The following is an 18734-nucleotide window of genomic DNA, read 5'->3' on the forward strand; positions in this document are numbered from 1 at the left end:
CTCTCTCTTTCTCTATAGTTGACAAGGCATTCCAAAATTCCTCCTCAGTAAACGGGCGTGCCAGCAAGTTTCTCTGGCCCTCTGAAATTCTATTGTCCACATTCTAAGCTCTCCGACCAACTCTCATTTTCAACACCTTCTTCGCGTACAATACTGCTTAACTGATCCAAGAATACTTTGGCTATGTGCCAGAACTCTGTCACCAAATTGCCATTTAGATTCTGAATCCTGTCAATACTCTCTATCACTTATTTCCTTTTCACAGACTGGAAGAACAGTTTAGATGGGCAGTCCCCCCAACCTGTAACCACGTTAGTCTACTCCTCACACGAGCTTCTTGAGCAACTTCCAACTCCCGCGAGGAGGTAACAGCCTCAATTTAAACTAGACAAGTGGAGATAATACTGTCCCAAGGGTCTTGTTCCACAGCCAAGTGCAATGATTTGCAAATCTCAGTTAACAGACCATCCTCCTTGCGCTTCTCCTTTTCTCCTCTACCCACCACACTCTTGCCTTCAGAAAGATAGCCCTCATAGATGTATCCCACCTTAACTCAGGATCTGCTACACCTGCTATAGCCTCCTTCCAAGTCCTCTAAATCATCTGATAGAAGCCTCTGCTCTTAAGCAGAGACACGTCCTAGCACTCCTGAAACCCCTAATCTGCAAACAAACCACACACAACGTCAGATCCGAGCAGGCTGCTCACCACCCAACCATGACATCTACGGGATGTGATCCCGAATCAGAAGATGTCCCCTCCGAGCCACGAGCTGAGCTACTGGCACGAACTCCCAATCAGATCCAAACCAGCCTGGTGTCCCATACCACCAGGTGGCGCTGTGAAGCCCTGGTTCTGCCACTGGGCCTTGGGCTACGCTAAGATGCAGGCGCGCGTCCGCGACTCAATCCAGGATTAGACCTAGCACCTGGGAACGAGACTTGCTCCCAACTGCACACTGAGAACTGAACCCCCTGGGCCCCTTTTATAGACCCGAGCCCCGAGCGCCAAAAATAGCGAAGACCTATAAATAGTTCGTACCCTTGCCACTCAACCCGAGAATCAAGCCTGCCTAGCTCTAAGCCTCCCCAGGCTAACCTGAGCTAGTTCTGTGTACCTAGTACACGTCAGATACCAATCCGTGCACATGACATACTCCCCCTCCTCTAAGAACTCACTCCTGAGTTCGCTAAAAAACCCAGAAATGTTCTCTGGAGGTTTTGTAATGTCTCCCATGTTGCATCCTCCTCAACACGATCCTTCCACTTGATCTTGTATTCCGTGATAGATCGATTGCAACTCTGTCTGTCACGAAATTCAAGAATACACTTAGGTTCGTGGGGAATAAAAGTCAAATCTGTAACTTCTATTATCTCGTGAGAAGAAACAAGTTAATCATCTGCACCCAAGACTTCTTTCAGTCTACTGACATGAAAGACTGGATGTACTTTAACATCAGGAGGCAATTCTAGTCGATATGTAACTGGTCCAATTCTTTTAATGACCTTGAAAGGACCACAGTATCTGGGGGATAATTTTAGGCTCTTGGATTTCTTAGGAATTCGCAAATATACCATCGTTCCTTCAGAGAACTCTTCAGGTGAACGATGTCTATTAGCATAAAATCTGTCCCGATCTTGGGCACTTCTAATAGACTCCTTGGCAAACTGCAACATTTCTTGCATGTCTTGCAAGAAGTTCTTAGCAGCGTCATTTTGAATTCCTTTTAATCCAACCATAACTGGTGACTTAGGTTGAAACCCGTACATAACCATAAAAGGACTGTAACCCGTACTAGAATGCTTTGCACTGTTGTAAGCAAATTCAATCATAGGTAGATAATCTTCCCATGAAGACTGTCTCTTAGATACATATGCCCGAAGCATGTCTTCAACCAACTGGTCGACCTTCTCTGTACTGCCATCGGATTGTGCATGATCCGAGGAACTCATACTTGGAGTAGTTTCCAACTTCTCAAAGACAAGTGTCCAAAAGTTACTTGTAAACTTTGAGTCCCTGTCACTGACTATGTCAGATGGCAAACCATACAGCTTAAACAAGTGGTCCACAAACTCGTGAGCCAGCTGAACAGCTGAAATAGTTGTTCTAGTAGGTAGGAATCTAGCCATTTTTATCAACCGGTCGACTATGACCCAAATGGAGTCAATAAAATCCATGGAAATACTTTCCCATTTATTACTTGGAATCTGTAATGGCTGTAATAAGCCCGCGCTTGTAAGGCGTTCTGCCTTAGTAACCTGACAAACCCGGCAACCTACTACATAGTTCTCTATAAATGCACGCATCTTAGGCCAATAAAAGGTATGCTTCACAAGAGACAGAGTCCTATGTATACCCGGATGTCCAGCACTAGGAGCATCATGACACTCCCAGAGAATCTTGGATTTAAGGTCCAAAACATCAGGCACACAAATCTTTTCATTTCGGAACAGCAAGCCGTTCCGAATCATCCACTAACCTCCCGCCGCCTGTACAATAGGTGGCACAATCCCTGAGTCATGGTCAACCATGGAGCTCCCATCCTGGACTCTCTGCCAATAAGAACTGAAATGACTATCAGTTGCGTATAGCCCTCTCAAGGATTGGAATAGGTCTGAGGATATTTCCGTAGATGACAAAGCATTTACAAACTTAACTCGACTTAAGGCATCCGCCACACTATTCAGGGAACCCTTACGATAACGTATCTCGAAATCAAAATCCTGCATTAATTCTGCCCATCTAGCTTTCCTTCCCCTTAATTCTGATCCATCACACACATACTTAATTGACTGGTGATCAGTCAATACAAGAAACTTCGAACCATACAAGTAGTGTCTCCAAACCTTAAGAGCATACACTACAGCATAAAGTTCCTTCTCGAGTGTGGGCCAACGATATTGAGTGTCGTCTAGCTTCTTACGCTCGAAAGCTACAGGTCTGCCCTCTTGGAATAGAGCTGCCCCAATCGCATAATCACTCGCATCGGCCTCTAAAACATAAGGCCGGGTAGGATCGGGTAATGCAAGAACGGGTGCTTCCTTGATAGAAAACTTCAAGGTTTCAAAAGCCTTGTTCATTGCATCATTCCAAGGGATCGACTGAGTAGACCTGCGTCCACGACCTTTCAATATGTTTGTCAGGGGTGCCGTGATATGTGAATAATCACGCACAGACTTCCGAAGAAATACCGTAAATCCTAGGAAAGAACGAAGTTGTTTCACAGTCTGAGGGATAGGCCATTCTAAAACCTTCTGGATACGATCCAGATCAATGCTAATACCTTTAGAAGAAATCTTGTGTCCTAAGTAAATGATCTCCTTCATAAAGAAGTCACATTTACTCATCTTGGCATAAAGCTTATGCTGTCTTAGAACAACTAAGACAACCCGGAGGTGTCCTATGTGATCCTCAAGCGTTTTACTATATACCAAGATGTCATCTAAGAACACTACAACAAATTTGCCCAGAAAATCCCTGAACAAATCGTTCATCATCTGCTGAAAAGTAGCAGGAGCATTGGTCAAACCAAAAGGTAATACGAGGAACTCGTAATGACGATACCTAGTCCGGAATGCGGTCCTATCTATGTGTTTAGCATAGATACGGATTTGGTGATAACCCATACGCAAATCAATCTTGGTGAAATACTTCGCTCCGGCCAAACGGTCTATCAAATCATCGGAACGAGGTCAAGGATAGCGGTTCTTAATTGTGACTTTATTTAATCGTTTATAATCTATACACATTCTCCAGGAAGAATCTTTCTTCTTTCTTAAGAGGACATGTGCACCCCAAGGTGATTTACTTGGGCGGATATAGCCCATATTCAGATAATCCTGAAGCTGGCTAGCTAACTCATCCTCCTCTACCTGGCTCATCCTATAAGGTGGTACACTGATAGGTTGAGCCCCTGGGACTAAGTCTATGCGATGATCTACTGCCCGTTCTGGAGGTAAACCTTCCGGCAGTTGAGCTGGGAATACATCCTTAAAACTATCTAACAACATTCTCAATTCACGGTGTTCAAACACACTTAATTCATTCTTGTTAATTACAGAAACAAATGAAGAAAGTGAAATCAAAACACACTGATAGACATCATAATGAGAATTGTTTAATATATTTCAAAGCTACATCGCAGATACAATAGACCCCTGAGAAGAGGGAATTTTATCACACTGAATACAAAATTGGGTGTCCTTATCTACAAAAGAAAGCGTATGCTCCGTCCATCCGATCTGAATATTGTGGGTTTTAAACCACTCTATTCCGATCAACAAGTCTACATGCTCCAGATGCATAACATAACATGTAAGAGCTCCCGTGTAGGCTTGAATCCGGATAGGAAGCGCTTCAACCTTGCGATCCCAAAACTGCTTCTCAGCTGAAAGCTGCACCTCATAGGTGTGGTCGCTAGGTACTCTGGACAGCCCCATCTTCTACACAAATTTGTAATTAACAAAGTTGTGAGAGCTGCCCGGATCAAAGAGAATGTGAACCTATTGGTCCATAACTTCTCCATAAACTCGGAAAAGATCATGGGAACCAAACAACGAAGTATTGAAAGTACAATTACAAGAGAGTGGGCAGGTAATGACATTTATTGAAATACCTGTCATCGCGACTTGGTTCGCTCCCTTGGCTGCGGTACGTGGACCCGCCTGGAGCTTCGGTCCAAGCACCAACTTTTGGTTCTTACGCTTGGGACACTCATTCTTTGTGTGGCCCCGCTCCTCGCAATAGAAGCATCGTCCTTCTTTCTTGAGCCTCAGAGTGCGAAGGAAACGGGCTTTACCATTCTTTGCTGGAGTCAAGTTTTTCTTGGAGGCGTTGTCCGTAGACTTCGTCTCCCCAATACCAGTCGTATGTTGAAAGAACTTGCGTTTGTTCTTTTCACTCGTGTCGGTAACTGTGGTTACTTTGATACCGGCCATGGTATCATCGTATATGCGCGCATAAGTCATGGCCTCTTGCAACGTTGTGCATTTGTTGTTCTTTATCTGCAACTTGTAGGAGTCTGTCAAACCATCCACGAAGAAATCTAACAAGGTCACTGGATCCATCTTAGTAGCCCTGGTTTGCAAATCCCGAAATCTTTGAAGATAAACTTCAAAGGTCAAGTTTAATTTTGACATATCGAGGGCTTTGAGCTTGCCAACGATATCGTAATCATCCTTCTTCTTCAGGAACTCCTTCCTGAAGACCCCTTCAAAATCTGTCCATGTATCGGGCTTAGGCTAGAGTTCCTTCCACCATAGCAATGCTTTACCTGACATGAACCCCACTGCAAGCTGGATCTTCTTCTCATCTGGGTATGGGTGGAACTGAAAGTGTACCTGCCACTTGTGTAACCAAGTGTCAACTACTTCCTTCGTTCTAGACTTTTAGTCGCCCGGAAAAGGGTCTGGAGTTATATTCGGGCCTAGCACTGAAGCCATGGCATCCACATGCGTGAGTGCCTGCACAGTGCTAGCCAGAAGGGTGAGAGTTACTTGAATCCCCTGGAGTTGTTGTGTCAACCCCGTTTGATTTGCATTGACCTGCTCAAATTTCCCATCTAGAGCAGTCGTAAATTCTCTGAAGGCCTTTTTGGTTATCAGGTCATCATAGAGACCCTGATCCTCCTCTCCCACAAGAGTGTAATCCAAATCCTGCTCTCCCATGGTGAACTCAGGATTTGCAGCATCAGACATAACTGAAATCTAATCTGAATATAAACTGAGAAATAACTGACTGAATCGAAGCGCAAAAGGAGAATGGAGCAGAGGAAAACCGTCCCAAGAGATGCTAGAAACGCGAACCGGAAGCCCACGAATCCCGAATTTCACTGATCCCGCCACCCGATACACGTGCGAAATCGTGCGATAGAGCTGCTGACGTGGCTGTACGGTCTGCTGACGGAGGCCGCACAGGTGCTGACGTGGCTGTACGACGTCCGTACAATCTGTAGGTACAAGCGTGATGCAAGAGGTGCTGACGCAAGCAGGGTTCGCAGTTGCAGGTACCGTACGAATGGCGATGGCTGACACAGGCAGCGTACGACTGCCGACGCAGACTGACGCAGCTTGTACAGTGCTGTTGCAGGGCTGGCGCAGGTACGAACAAGCTGAAGCAGACTGGCGCAGGCAGGCACGCGACTCGAGGGACAGCTTCAAGACACTAGGCGAGGCTGTGGGTAGGCTGGTACCCTGCCCCATCTATATAGGGAGCAGGGCAACCTTATTTGGAAGCCCTGCTTTCAAAAAAGACCAAGCTCCCCCAGCTTTGGAGGGGGTGCTTTTTTCGAAAAAAGCACCCTCTACACAGGCTGCTCACAGCCTGTTCGCTACCCTACAACGCCTCTTCCTGCACCCGCCTGATTCCGTACAGCCTAGGCGTCACCTCTACACCTCCCTCGCAGCCTTTTCGCCTCTCCTACTTCTCTGCTCTCTCCAGCTTCCTACAGCCTTCTCTCACAAGCTCCTTCAGGAATCTCGAAATCTCTCCCTCCTTTCTTCTACCTTTTTCCTAACATCTGTCCACCCCTGCTAACCCAGGTACCCAGCAAAAAACGCAGCAACAGATTTTGAATTTTGGGCATACCTGGAGGAAAAATTCGTCAAAACTTCCCGCATCAGAAGTTCCTACCTCAGGAGTTGACTCTGATACCGATACGTCCCAGTACTCCTGAAACCCCTGATCTGCAAACAAACCACACAACGTCAGATCCGAGCAGGCTGCTCACCACCCAACCATGACATCTACGGGATGTGATCCCGAATCAGAAGATGTCCCCTCTGAGCCACGAGCTGAGCTACTGGCACGAACTCCCAATCAGATCCAAACCAACCTGGTGTCCCATACCACCAGGTGGCGCTGTGACGCCCTGGTTCTGCCACTGGGCCTTGGGCTACGCTAAGATGCAGGCGCGCGTCCGCGACTCAATCCAGGATCAGACCTAGCACCTGGGAACGAGACTTGCTCCCAACTGCACACTGAGAACTGAACCCCCTGGGCCCCTTTTATAGACTCGGGGCCAAAAATAGTGAAGACCTATAAATAGTTCGTACCCTTGCCACTCAACCCGAGAATCAAGCCTACCTAGCTCTAAGCCTCCCCAGGCTAACCTGAGCTAGTTCTGTGTACCTAGTACACGTCAGATACCAATCCGTGCACATGACATGCAGCCTGTTATCAAACTTAAAGGGACGATCCATCAACCTCCCAAAGCCAAGTGGAATGGGCAGTCCCCCCAACCTGTAACCACGTTAGTCTGCGAGGAGGTAACAGCCTCAATTTAAACTAGACAAGTGGAGATAATACTGTCCCGAGGGTCTTGTTCCACAGCCAAGTGCAATGATTTGCAGATCTCAGTTAACAGACCATCCTCCTTGCGCTTCTCCTTTTCTCCTCTACCCACCACACTCTTGCCTTCAGAAAGATAGCCCTCATAGATGTATCCCACCTTAACTCAGGATCTGCTACACCTGCTATAGCCTCCTTCCAAGTCCTCTAAATCATCTGACAGAAGCCTCTGCTCTTAAGCAGCCTGTTATCAAACTTAAAGGGACGATCCATCAACCTCCCAAAGCCAAGTGGAATGGAGAAGTACCACACAGTGGAAACATGATCTGATAAGCAGGAGGAAAGGTCATACGACCCCCCGAACGGGGGTTTCACCCCTATCAGAGACATAAAAGTAGTCTAGCCTCCCCGCTCTAAACTGTCCGCCCACCCTCCTGTTGTTCCACGAAAACCCCTCAAGGCCCTTACCATCCAGCTCAACACAGTCAACTAAGCCTAGAGACAGAGCGAGATCCTCCTAGTCCTCCCTCTCGAGACCACTCAAACATCTTTTCCCATGCGATCTATCCTCTACCCGCTCAGTCATGTTCCAATCCTCGGCCAAAAGCCAGTTGGAGCCTTGAATCGAAACCTTTAATTCCTCCCAGCATCTGCACCTCTCACTCACACCATTGGGGGCGTATACACTAGCCACCCTGAAGAGAAAACCCTCAACAGACAACTCTATCCCAACAAACCAACCATCTACAGACTTGCATACTTCTTTTGCTCCCAATCCTAGCTTTACCAGCACAGCTATGCCTCCTTTACCCTGATGGGGGTAGTTCACAAATGCTTTGAAACATGCTTTAGAGATCAAAAGCCTGAAACTATCCTCAAGACCGCATTTAATTTCCTGTAGCAGCACTACGTCGGGGCTCCTACTCCGAATTACCTTGATGCACCTATTCTGCTTATTCTTGTCACAGCATCCTCTCAAGTTCCAGGACCAAATCTTCACCGCCCTGGAGGCTTTGTTATCTCCCTTACTGTGCCAAGGCTCTGTAGGCATTTTTTAAGAATTGAAGACGGTTTTCTTTTCCGAGAGACGCCCTGCGGGTCATATCCTCGAGTCTCTACGAGACACCCTTCGATGCTTGGATTTGCTCCTTGGGCTGACTCGCATTAGGTCTTTCTTTCAGAACCCGTTTTTTGTGGTTCACCTATGGTAGTGTTTTGTACTCGTCTTCCGTGACATCCTCCATACCATCATACCCACTGCACCAGAGAGGCACTGGAGTTGTGAGGATTATCTTCCAGCCGTGGCTCCTCTGCCTCCGTTTCATGTGGATTGGCTGTCGTCTCATGAACCAGACTTTGCCCTTTTGCAATAGGCCGATAAGGTGAACCATCATAAAATTCCTGCATCCTACCCTTCTTGCCAACCAATTTCCACTTGTTATCCTTCTTCCCCAGGTCTCCGGCTCCCACTTGAGGAGCTGCTTGAGCTTCATGACTCGAGGCTGTATGCCACAGACACTCCTCCCATTGTAGACCGACTTTCCCCTTTTCTAAAGCGCACCGGCCAACTTTCGAGGCCGACCCTGTCCCTAGACGACTCTCATCCTGCTTCTGGTCCTCCCTTTGCACACAGGCCTTCCCCTTTTTTGCATCACACCGGGCTATCTTTGTATCTGCCGCTGCTATCTGAGAGGCTTCTGCTTGCGTCTTTTCTCAGGTTCTTCCGAAGAATGGACCGACTTCTTCTCAGGTGCTCCTGGATCTTCCCATTGATCACCTTTGTCTTCCTCCTCCGCTGGTCTTCTAGCGAGTTTAGTGTTCTCTGCCCTTTTAGGGCACTCTCTAGCCTAGTGTCCCGACTCTTTGCATATGTAGCATGTGTCTGGGAAGGGGCCAAATCGCACCCGCTGATGCAGAAGACCACCATCCGGGAATGCCAGACAAATGACATCAAGCTCTTGACTCCGATCCCAGAGGATCGACACCTTTTATGAAGTCGACTCTCTTCTTGAAGGAGGAGGGACCAGTAACGGTCTCCCCAGCGAACTAGCCATCCTGTCGACCGCCCCACCCAGCCACTCCGGAAGACTAGGAAACCCAACCGACACCGGGCATTCATGGTAAAGGAACTCTCCCACACTGAAAGATGGGCTCCACACCAGAGATAACACCATAGCACCATCGAAGAGATACGATTTGGCCACCGGCTCGTTGTGTATACCTTCAGAAGAACAGGTCCTCGGGAGAAAGAAACCTTTCCCTACAAACTTGGCCGAGAAGGCAGACATTGGTAGATCACACTCATACAACAAGAAATCCCTCAGCTCCTGATAAGACGACACTCTTTCCGTAAAGAACAAGTAAGCCCCTCCCTTGGCTAGCCTTTCCAACTCGGGCTTCACAACTTCATACGACACCTCACAAACAATTGCACGTTCCTTCCCACTCTCTTGGTGACCTTTCCGTTTAGCCTCCTTGTTGCTGACCTTTCCGTTTAGCCTCCCACTCTCTTGAAGTTCGTGCTCAAGCAGCAGTGAAAAGCCTCCTTGAAGCTTGCCTGCAAAACAGCTTCCGAAGACGAAGGGTGTTTCGCTGGTTTCTCACCAATCTCTGGCGGACTTTTCTTGTCAGAGCTCTCAGAGGCCTTACCGCTCTCAACCGCCTGAGACTTGCTCATCAAGAATATTTCAGGTGTCAGAAAGAGACGAAGAGCCAAGAGGCTGAGAAAACTCAGCAAGAAAGCCATAGCGAGAGCGAGAAGACTCGGGGGATGCACACAAAGAATGAATCGGTTGCAATCAGTTACTAAGTCCATTCACATCTCTTGTCCATTCCAATATCAGGAAACCTCCTTGTTAGAATTCTCACATAGACGACGCTTAATGCCTCTTATGTTTCACAGAGATCTAGCCAACTGCAACCCCCCTTTGTGGTTGCATGAAGATACATCTAGAAAAATAGTACTAAAATATTACTAAAATAGCTTCAACAACCCTCTTGCATGGAGATAAAACCTAGAAAAATACAATTAAACTTTTAGAAAATGCAATTTTTGATATGACCTTGGAGGGGTCCCCTCTAGGGACAAGGGCCATATCTACATGCCATATCTATCTAGTGGCATCCTGGATATTGTATAATGAATGGGTCCCCTCTAAGGGCAAGGGCCATATAGACATGCCATATCTATCTAATGGCATCCTGGATATTGTATAATGAATGTCTCATTATTACACCAAAAACCACTAAAGTGGTCTCTCTAAGACAACCTTGAGCTTTCATGATCTGCATGGGCGTGCTACCCAGTGACACGGGGGATTCACTAGTAGTAATAAGGAGACGTCACCTGCATGCAATAAATATATGAGAATTCCCCTTATCTACCCCTATTTACGGGACTTACCTTATAAAATGTACCTTCCTTCCCTTACATAACCCCCCTCCCTTACACTCACGTCGTACCATATGATAAACCGTAGTGGATCCCCCGAGCCCAGTGATAGGTGGTAAAGCTGCGGCAAAAGGCTGCATGATGACAGGTGGCCAAGCTAGAGATTGCGTTGCACGAAGCAATGCAGAGATGCATGATGTAGTGTACAACTGCCGTGTGTCAAGCTCTGCGGTATTCATAATAAATAGATTGCATTTCATTATTACGCTAATGCGGCATCATGACATCGAAAAAATTTCAACAGAACACGGGTTCGCGCAAAACTTTAAAATCTCACCCAAGAGCGTGTTGTGTCATGGCCCAAAAATGGCCTTGAAAATAGCTCCACGATTGGCTACACCCAAGCAAATGTTGATCCTTGAAAGAATTTTATTGTTTCTTATTGATATGATCACTTTTTAATGATTTTTTTGATTTTAATATATAGCCTATGATCTTTACTTTTAATAATAGCACAATTACCTTTCCATTTGAGATCTATGATTATGTTAAACTTAGTTTATTCTAAAACCATATCATTTCTTGGGACTTTTTAAAATTTGTGTTTGTAGAGGTATGGATTTTTAGATCATTAAAAAAAGTCTTTACTCATGAGTAAAGCACTTCTCTAATTTATTTAAAAAGGGCCCCTTTATGTGCAAAATATTTATGTGCAAAAAGGGCCCCTTTATGTGCAAAAATTTTCAAAGATAATTCCAAATGTTTCTCATAAGGTGGAAATATTACCAAAACAATATGCAATGGTGTTAGTAGTGAAGAAAGATGAAAGAGTTGGCTGAAAAGAAGCAAGCAGAGAGGGAACAAAGAGCCAGATAGTGCACTCCATGGTGGCTTGATGTAGTGCTAGAAAAATAGTTTTTTCCTGGCTAGTCAAATTATACATTTGGCGATTTTTACACTAAAATATTCAAAATCTCAACTGATATTCTAATGACACAACAAAACTTTAGTCGATTTTTTTAAAATTTAGTCGGTGCAAAATACACTAGCACTACTTGCATGCAATTGATTACCACTTAATTACTAGTCATTGGTATGGTGGCTCCTTCATGATTATTTGGACACTCTTTGGATGGCACCATCGGGCTGGCTATGCGATCTAAGGGTGCATAGGATGCATCTACGATGTGGGCAATCTTGCCCAAGAGTACTCACGTTGTGGGCAATCTTGCCTGTCCATATGGTCCTGCACTGTCTTGTATGATTATTTGCACATCCTAGCATGGTGGCTTCTTTATGATTATTTATATGTCCTACTACAGTTAATCACCAGTCTCACCGCGGTGGCATGTGATTGCATGTCAGGCTTGCATGTGTTTGCAAAGATTGCATGTGCTTATTTTCAGTGTAGTTAATTACCAGTCATTGTGTTGGATCACATTTTGATTAATTTAAGGTAGCTAATTATGATGGCTCATGATTATTTGGATGGCACAATTGGGCCTCCAGTTGCTGCGATGGCTTGAATTTTGATTCAATTTAAGGTAGCTTAATAAGATGGCTCATGATTATTTGGATGGCACAATCGAGCCTCCAGTCATCGCGTTGGGTAGAATTTTGATTAATTTAAGGTGGCTAATTAAGATGGCTCATGATTATTTGGATGGCACAATTGGGCTTGCAATCACCGTCATAGTGGCTCAAATTTTGATTAATTTAAGGTAGCTCATTAAGATGGCTCATGATTATTTGGATTGCACAACTGGGCCTCTAGTCCACTACGGTGGCTCGAATTTTGATTAATTTAAGGTGCATTTAACCATGGCCCCGAACATGATTTGACTACTGTGCTCTCATTGGCCGCCCTTGCTTTGCTCTTTTGCTACGGTCTCTCTACCTTGAACCTTCCCTCAAAATCCTCTTTCCCTAGTAACCTCTCCTTCCTACAGATCATGGCCTACTACCCAAGAACCTTACCATAAATATTTTCTTGTCTAAGGTGCCCTCTGGACGAGCGAAGGGAAAAACCTGATCCCATGGAGAGGGACTACAAGGAGAACATCATGGAGAGGGTGAACATTCTACCCTTTTTCTTGATTCCATTAATCATGTCAACTGATTATAAGTTTTTGTGCAGGAAATGGCGAAGGCTTGAAGGTGTATTCAGAGAGAAGGTGAAGAAGAGGAAAGCTTTATTGTGTGCCTATAAGGAGGCACACAAAAAATTGTAAGAAGGTGGCAGTGAGATTGTCTTAGGACGTTTGCGAGAGTGTAGGAGATTGGCCACAAGACCTATCTCAGTATGCTTTAGAGAGGTTGCTGGAATAGTCAAGAGTTTAGAATTCCCATGTTATGTGGCCTGTTGACTCAAAGAGAGGCCATATTTTTTGCTACCATGTTTCCTTGACTTAGGACGGAATGGCCTACAAGCAATGTGGTATGGTGACCTTTAGACTTGTGTGGGTGCCCAAGTCATCTGTTTTGGGATTGATCTCTCTCATTTGGCACGGCGTGCCAAGACAGCTGATGTGCTTCCTCATATTCATAGTTTTGCTAAAGGTCAATAGCAAAGGTATGTGCTATTTGATAGGCTAGAGATTTGGTCGCTTACATTATCCCGAGTGAGAATTGCTACACCATCACTTCGCCTCAATTACCTTTTCGTGTTGTTGGGGGGTCTCCAAGGCTCTCAGCAAATACTGAGTTTTTATAAATCTCTTTTGTTCAATTTTTGCTCCATGAGACTCTCATCAATTGTTGAGTTGATAATTTTATAAACTATCTTTGGATGTAGATGTAATCTCTTTTATTCAATTTTTGCTCGATGAGGCTCTCAGCAATTCCTGAGTTGTTATAAGTTGTCTTTGGATGCAATCTCTTTGTTTGACTTTTGCTCTCAGCAATGGCTGAGTTATTATAATTGCCAATTGTAGTCTCTTTTAAGTTTCAACTTTAATATAAATAATACTATTATTGCAGTCGTTTGCTGGTAGTGGTCGTTGCTAGTTGTAGTCGTTGCATAAGTAATTGGTGCACAAGGAAACATATTTTCCTTAGTTTTAGGATTAACTACAAGAAACACTAAAATAGTTCCAAGAACCAGTGCGGTGGCTGCAAGGAAATACATTTTCCTTGGTTTAGGATTAACTAAAACCCGCACTAAAATAGAACCAATGCGATGGTTGCACACGAAAATACTTTTTCCTTGGTTTTAGGATTAACTGCAAGTAGGAATAGTTCCAAGAACCAACGTGGTGGTTGCAACAAAATACATTATTCGTGGTTTAGAATTAACTGCAATCCCTACTAAAATAGAACCATTGCGGTGGTTGAACAAGGAAACACATTTCCCTTAATTTAGGATTAACTTTAAAATGAAGTAAAATGTATTTCCTTTTTTTAGGATCAGGTTTTAAACAAAGGAAAACATTTAACTTTGTGTAACCACTACACTAAAATAGAACCATCGCCGTTGTTGCAAGAAAATACATTTTGCTTGGTTTAGGATTAACAGCAACCCGCACTAAAATAGAACCAGCACAGTGCTTGCACAAGGAAATACATTTTTCTTCATTTAGGATTTACTTTCAAGCACTTGTTTTAAAATCAATGCAAAATATATGAACAATTATGGGACTCCAACGCAAGTCTTAGGTGGCCCAGCCAATTAACATGATACATTTCCGTTCGTTTGATTAGGAGTAGCTACAACGACCTCCAAGATCTAGAGTGGTGGTCGCACCAAGCCAACGTCAGCGTCGTGGTTGTGAATCTTTATTAGCGTAGGAGAGCCTCGGGAGAGCTACATGTAGATGACAAGTGGCAAGCTATAGGTAGATGACAAGTGACGAGCTAGAGGTAGATGACAAATGATGAGCAGCGGGTAGATGACAAGACAATTTGTGGACAATCTGATGTACAAAGATACATCATGGAGATTGCATGAAGGAGGGTAGAATTGCTCATGTTGTGACATGTGTTAAGCTCTACGGTGTTCAAAATAGCAAGTTTTGAAAGATTGTGTGTCATTATTATGTCGTACACCAAACAAAATCATGGTGAGACCGATAGTCTGTCCCAAATTCAAAATATCACCCACAATGCGCCACGTCGCAACTCCAAAAATTGCCCCAAAAATAATTTTGCAATTGGCTACCCCCAATCATGCATTGATTGTGGGATCCATCTTTTGGGTGCATTTGATTGGTAAGAGAGATTCAAAGGGATCAACACAAGAGGACCTGAGAAGTGGACAATGTGAGGGACTTGTGGCCACAACCCACAAAGTAAGGATGATAAAGTTGTGCTTCTAAAGGCAACTTGGGTACTCACTAAGATAGAGGATGAAATGGTCAACAACAACATTGTATCACTTCAAACACCAATAGAACACATGGATTGCCTAGTGACCTTATTGGCATTTGTGGTTTACTAGTATGTTGTTCATGATCATGTGATCTCGTTAGATTTTATTGTTGTAACAACTTTGTATATATAGTTTATCCTTCCAATTGTGGTTAAAGGATTCTTGTCAAAAGATGTCAAAAGGGAATCTACAAGATCAATGGCCTTGTGAGATATGCTTACTATTCATCATTAGATGTCTTTATGATATATTGGTATGCATCTGGTCATGAGAAATGTTTTGATCTTATTCAGGCATGTACAAATTAAAAGATGATTCTTTTTAAAGGAAACCTCCCGCATTGAACAAGCTAGGGTGGACTCTATCAAAGTTGTGTGCTTGCAGAGAAGCACTTCCCTCAAGCTTTATGAGAATCTAAGTGCACTTGCTTTTTGTGCACGTAGTGGATGAGGTAGCCATTATGAGAATTATTCTTAGTCATTGGATGTTTTTCCTTTGGTGGACAAGCATTAAATACCTTGGATCGCGCTCTTCATTTGCAATTAGTCTTTGTATGTAATCATCTACCATTAATACTTCTTAAATTGCTCACTTAAGGTCATATTACTTTTTCTTTGAAAAACAAAGAGGTCATATTACGTTGGTACAGGAAACACAAATGGGATAAACAATAGTATAATCGTTACTAATAGCAATGGTGACACGTGTTGTTATCCTTAGATTAATGAGGCCATAGTTGTTTGACTTGTGTAGGCACCAAAGCAAGTGCTAGTTTGAGCTGCATCAAAGATTTTGATTCCATGGTTTATGGACTTCTTGGGTTGCTCTTGTTGCATGTCAGGTACATATCATGGACTTTGTTATATTCCTTATTGTAGAGATTGACCTGCCACTCAAAGGTTGTGCCATGTGTCATGAGGATGCCCTCCTCATAGTCATAGACTGTTGTAGATGCCTTCCCAATCGTCATGCAAAACACATGGTGCCATTCAACTTCCATAACTGCCTCCATTGCCCTCTTTCAATGTTTGCCTCCATTCCTCCTCCTTGCTCAGGTCGTTTCTCATAGCATGTTCAAGTTGCTCAGGCCATAGCTAACAACCCACTCAAGTTATCCACTCTAGAGAGGAGAGCTATTTTGAACAAGCATGGCATCGAACATAACGAAGTTTGTGCAAGAGGTAGCCACCTCCTTGAATCCTTTAGTCATCCGAAGCATCAAGCAGTGGCAAGGGAGATGTGGATGATATAGATGATGAGGATGACGATTACGCTTCTTGCTGGCCATGAAGGTGTGCCTGTTGAAGGACATTGGTCACCAACATCGAAGCTTTTGAAAACTTGCTCTGGCAGGTGATGTATGAGTGGTTTGTGATACTGTCAAGGCAATCCTTTGTGTATACAACAATGTCCTTCAACTAGCTTTTGAATGCGGAGTTGCCCTAGAGGTTCAAGAGTAAATTGTGATACGTATACATCGTTGTGTGTTTGTGGCATGATGGAGCGAGCTAGTTTGTTGGCATCAACGATTGTTGAGCTTCTGGTAATCATCCCGATCTCAGACAAGGATCCACACCAAGAACGTCGACAAGCTTTGCCTCCTCCTTCGATTACCCAATGTCGTCCTGTCATGATACAATTCTTCTCTTCCTATTGCTGCACTCTCATAGTTATAGAGAAATATATGATTCTTTTTAATGAATTTGTTTCTCCATCCAAAGGTTAGTCACTTGAATTCTTATTTGGCTTGCGTAGAGATCAGGATTTCCTTTAAAGTTCTGCAATCAAAGCTCAACTTTAAAAGCAAGGGACATTTATGCAAGGGATTCTCAAGAGAGAAAATTAAAATAGGACATAAATATGCAAGGGACTCTCAAGATAGGAAATTCATGGACATGCAATATCTTGATGCTATCCATGCACTGAAGAAGACATGATTTCGCCCCTTTTGAAGGCTCATCTCCTTCGTTCCAGACAAAAGAAAGTGGAGGAAATGATGGCATGGAGAAGTTGGTCCTTATCTCTCAATGCATTCGATCAACACTTCTAGGAATGAGAATCTACCATCAGTGATTGGAAAAACATGCCTATGATCATGAGGACCACACCACTAGGGATCGCTTGCCTGCAAATCATGCTCAAATCATGGTAGCATAAAAGAAGAGAAATTTTGGCTATAGTTGTCTTAGAGGGCCTCAATCACGCCTATCATTTTCCACTGTGGATGCCTTAGCTCTAGTCCTATTTGAAGCCAAAAGACTACCTTGGGCATATGAAAGTGTATATGGATGCAAAGTTCTGTCGACATAATCCTCGGTGTCAGTAGACCTACAATTGTAGCTTTTTTGGTTAGATTTCCCCTGGTTGCCTTTGTCTTCGGTTCCAATGGCATTATAATCCATAGAGTCATGTTAGCACCTCTCCGTGATTGTGAGAGGGAAGAAGAGGCTATGTAAGGCTTTGCTATGAAGTGGAAATGGAATTCAAGCAATTAAAGTAGCATCGAAAAACACGCTGAAAAAGGGTAGTGTGAAGAAGCAGGAAGGCATTGCAAGAACTGGTGGCTACAATATAAGCAGTTTAGAGTCTAGACCTTGGCTGCTCACAGCTACAGTATTGCTAATGAACCAATAGGCAGCCTCTACCTTATGCATACTTTCTCCAACTTTATGTTGCTTGGAATTATCGATGCATTCTTTAGCCTTCCAAGTTAATGAAGTGATTTGTGGTGAGGAATTGAAGAGGATGATTTGCAGTGAGAAATTTGAAGATGTTCAGCTAGGTGGTGAAAAGAGAATGGGGTCTTAGCATGGGAAGGTGACACAAAAAGCACTGTCTAGGACATTTAGTGCTTTTGATGGTATAGGACACCTATTTCAAACCTTAAAAAATTATTGCAATTATAAAATGTGCTTTTTGACTCTTACAATATTGTAAGTTCATTAAAGAACATTGATATTTAAAAAAATTCATATATCAAGGTACATAATTTGTGCTATAAGTAATGTGCTATGTGCTTTCATAAAGCACAAAAAGCATGTCACCTAACCATGCTTAGACCCAATGGGGAAAGAGCCCATTCTTCTGCAAATATGGTTTCCTCCCCCTTATACATTTTTCTTGCACCTTATTTTTCCATACACCTCTACCTATAGTACAAACATTGGAAATTCATAGATGATCAAGACATTGAACATTTCAAGTTTTGTGGTCTATATATTTGTATTTGTTCAAGCTAAGAGTAGTTGTTTTTTCTTCGAAAATGTTATACAATTTTTGTGGGATGGATGCGTGACCTTTGGGGGATTGATTGTGTGATTTAAATAAGTTTGCATCAAGTGTAAGTGTTGAAAGAGAGTCACCAAATTGTTACAATGCCTTGGAGAAATCCTTGATAATATGCCAAGTTGAATGGGCTACAAAGACTGCCATGCTTTTAGTGAAGTACCAAATGGAGAGGACAAGTAACCCTTGCGTTTTGTGAAGTAAAAGAGGTTGGAGTTTGGATGTTTTAAGACAACAATGCAAGTTAGCTTCGTCCCATAGAAGACTGATGTGCCATATCTCTCTAATCAAGCCAATCCACATCTTTAAATTGTCGTATTAGAAGATACAAACAGGAGGATATCCAACAACTTGCAATTTGCATGTTTAGGTTGAACCTCTTGACCATTGATCTTAGAATATAAT

The sequence above is a fragment of the Dipteris shenzhenensis genome, chromosome 18 (genome assembly GCF_047967505.1).
Source record: "Dipteris shenzhenensis isolate YYH24624 ecotype China chromosome 18, Dip_SZ_1.0, whole genome shotgun sequence".
NCBI classification, from domain to species: domain Eukaryota; kingdom Viridiplantae; phylum Streptophyta; class Polypodiopsida; order Gleicheniales; family Dipteridaceae; genus Dipteris; species Dipteris shenzhenensis.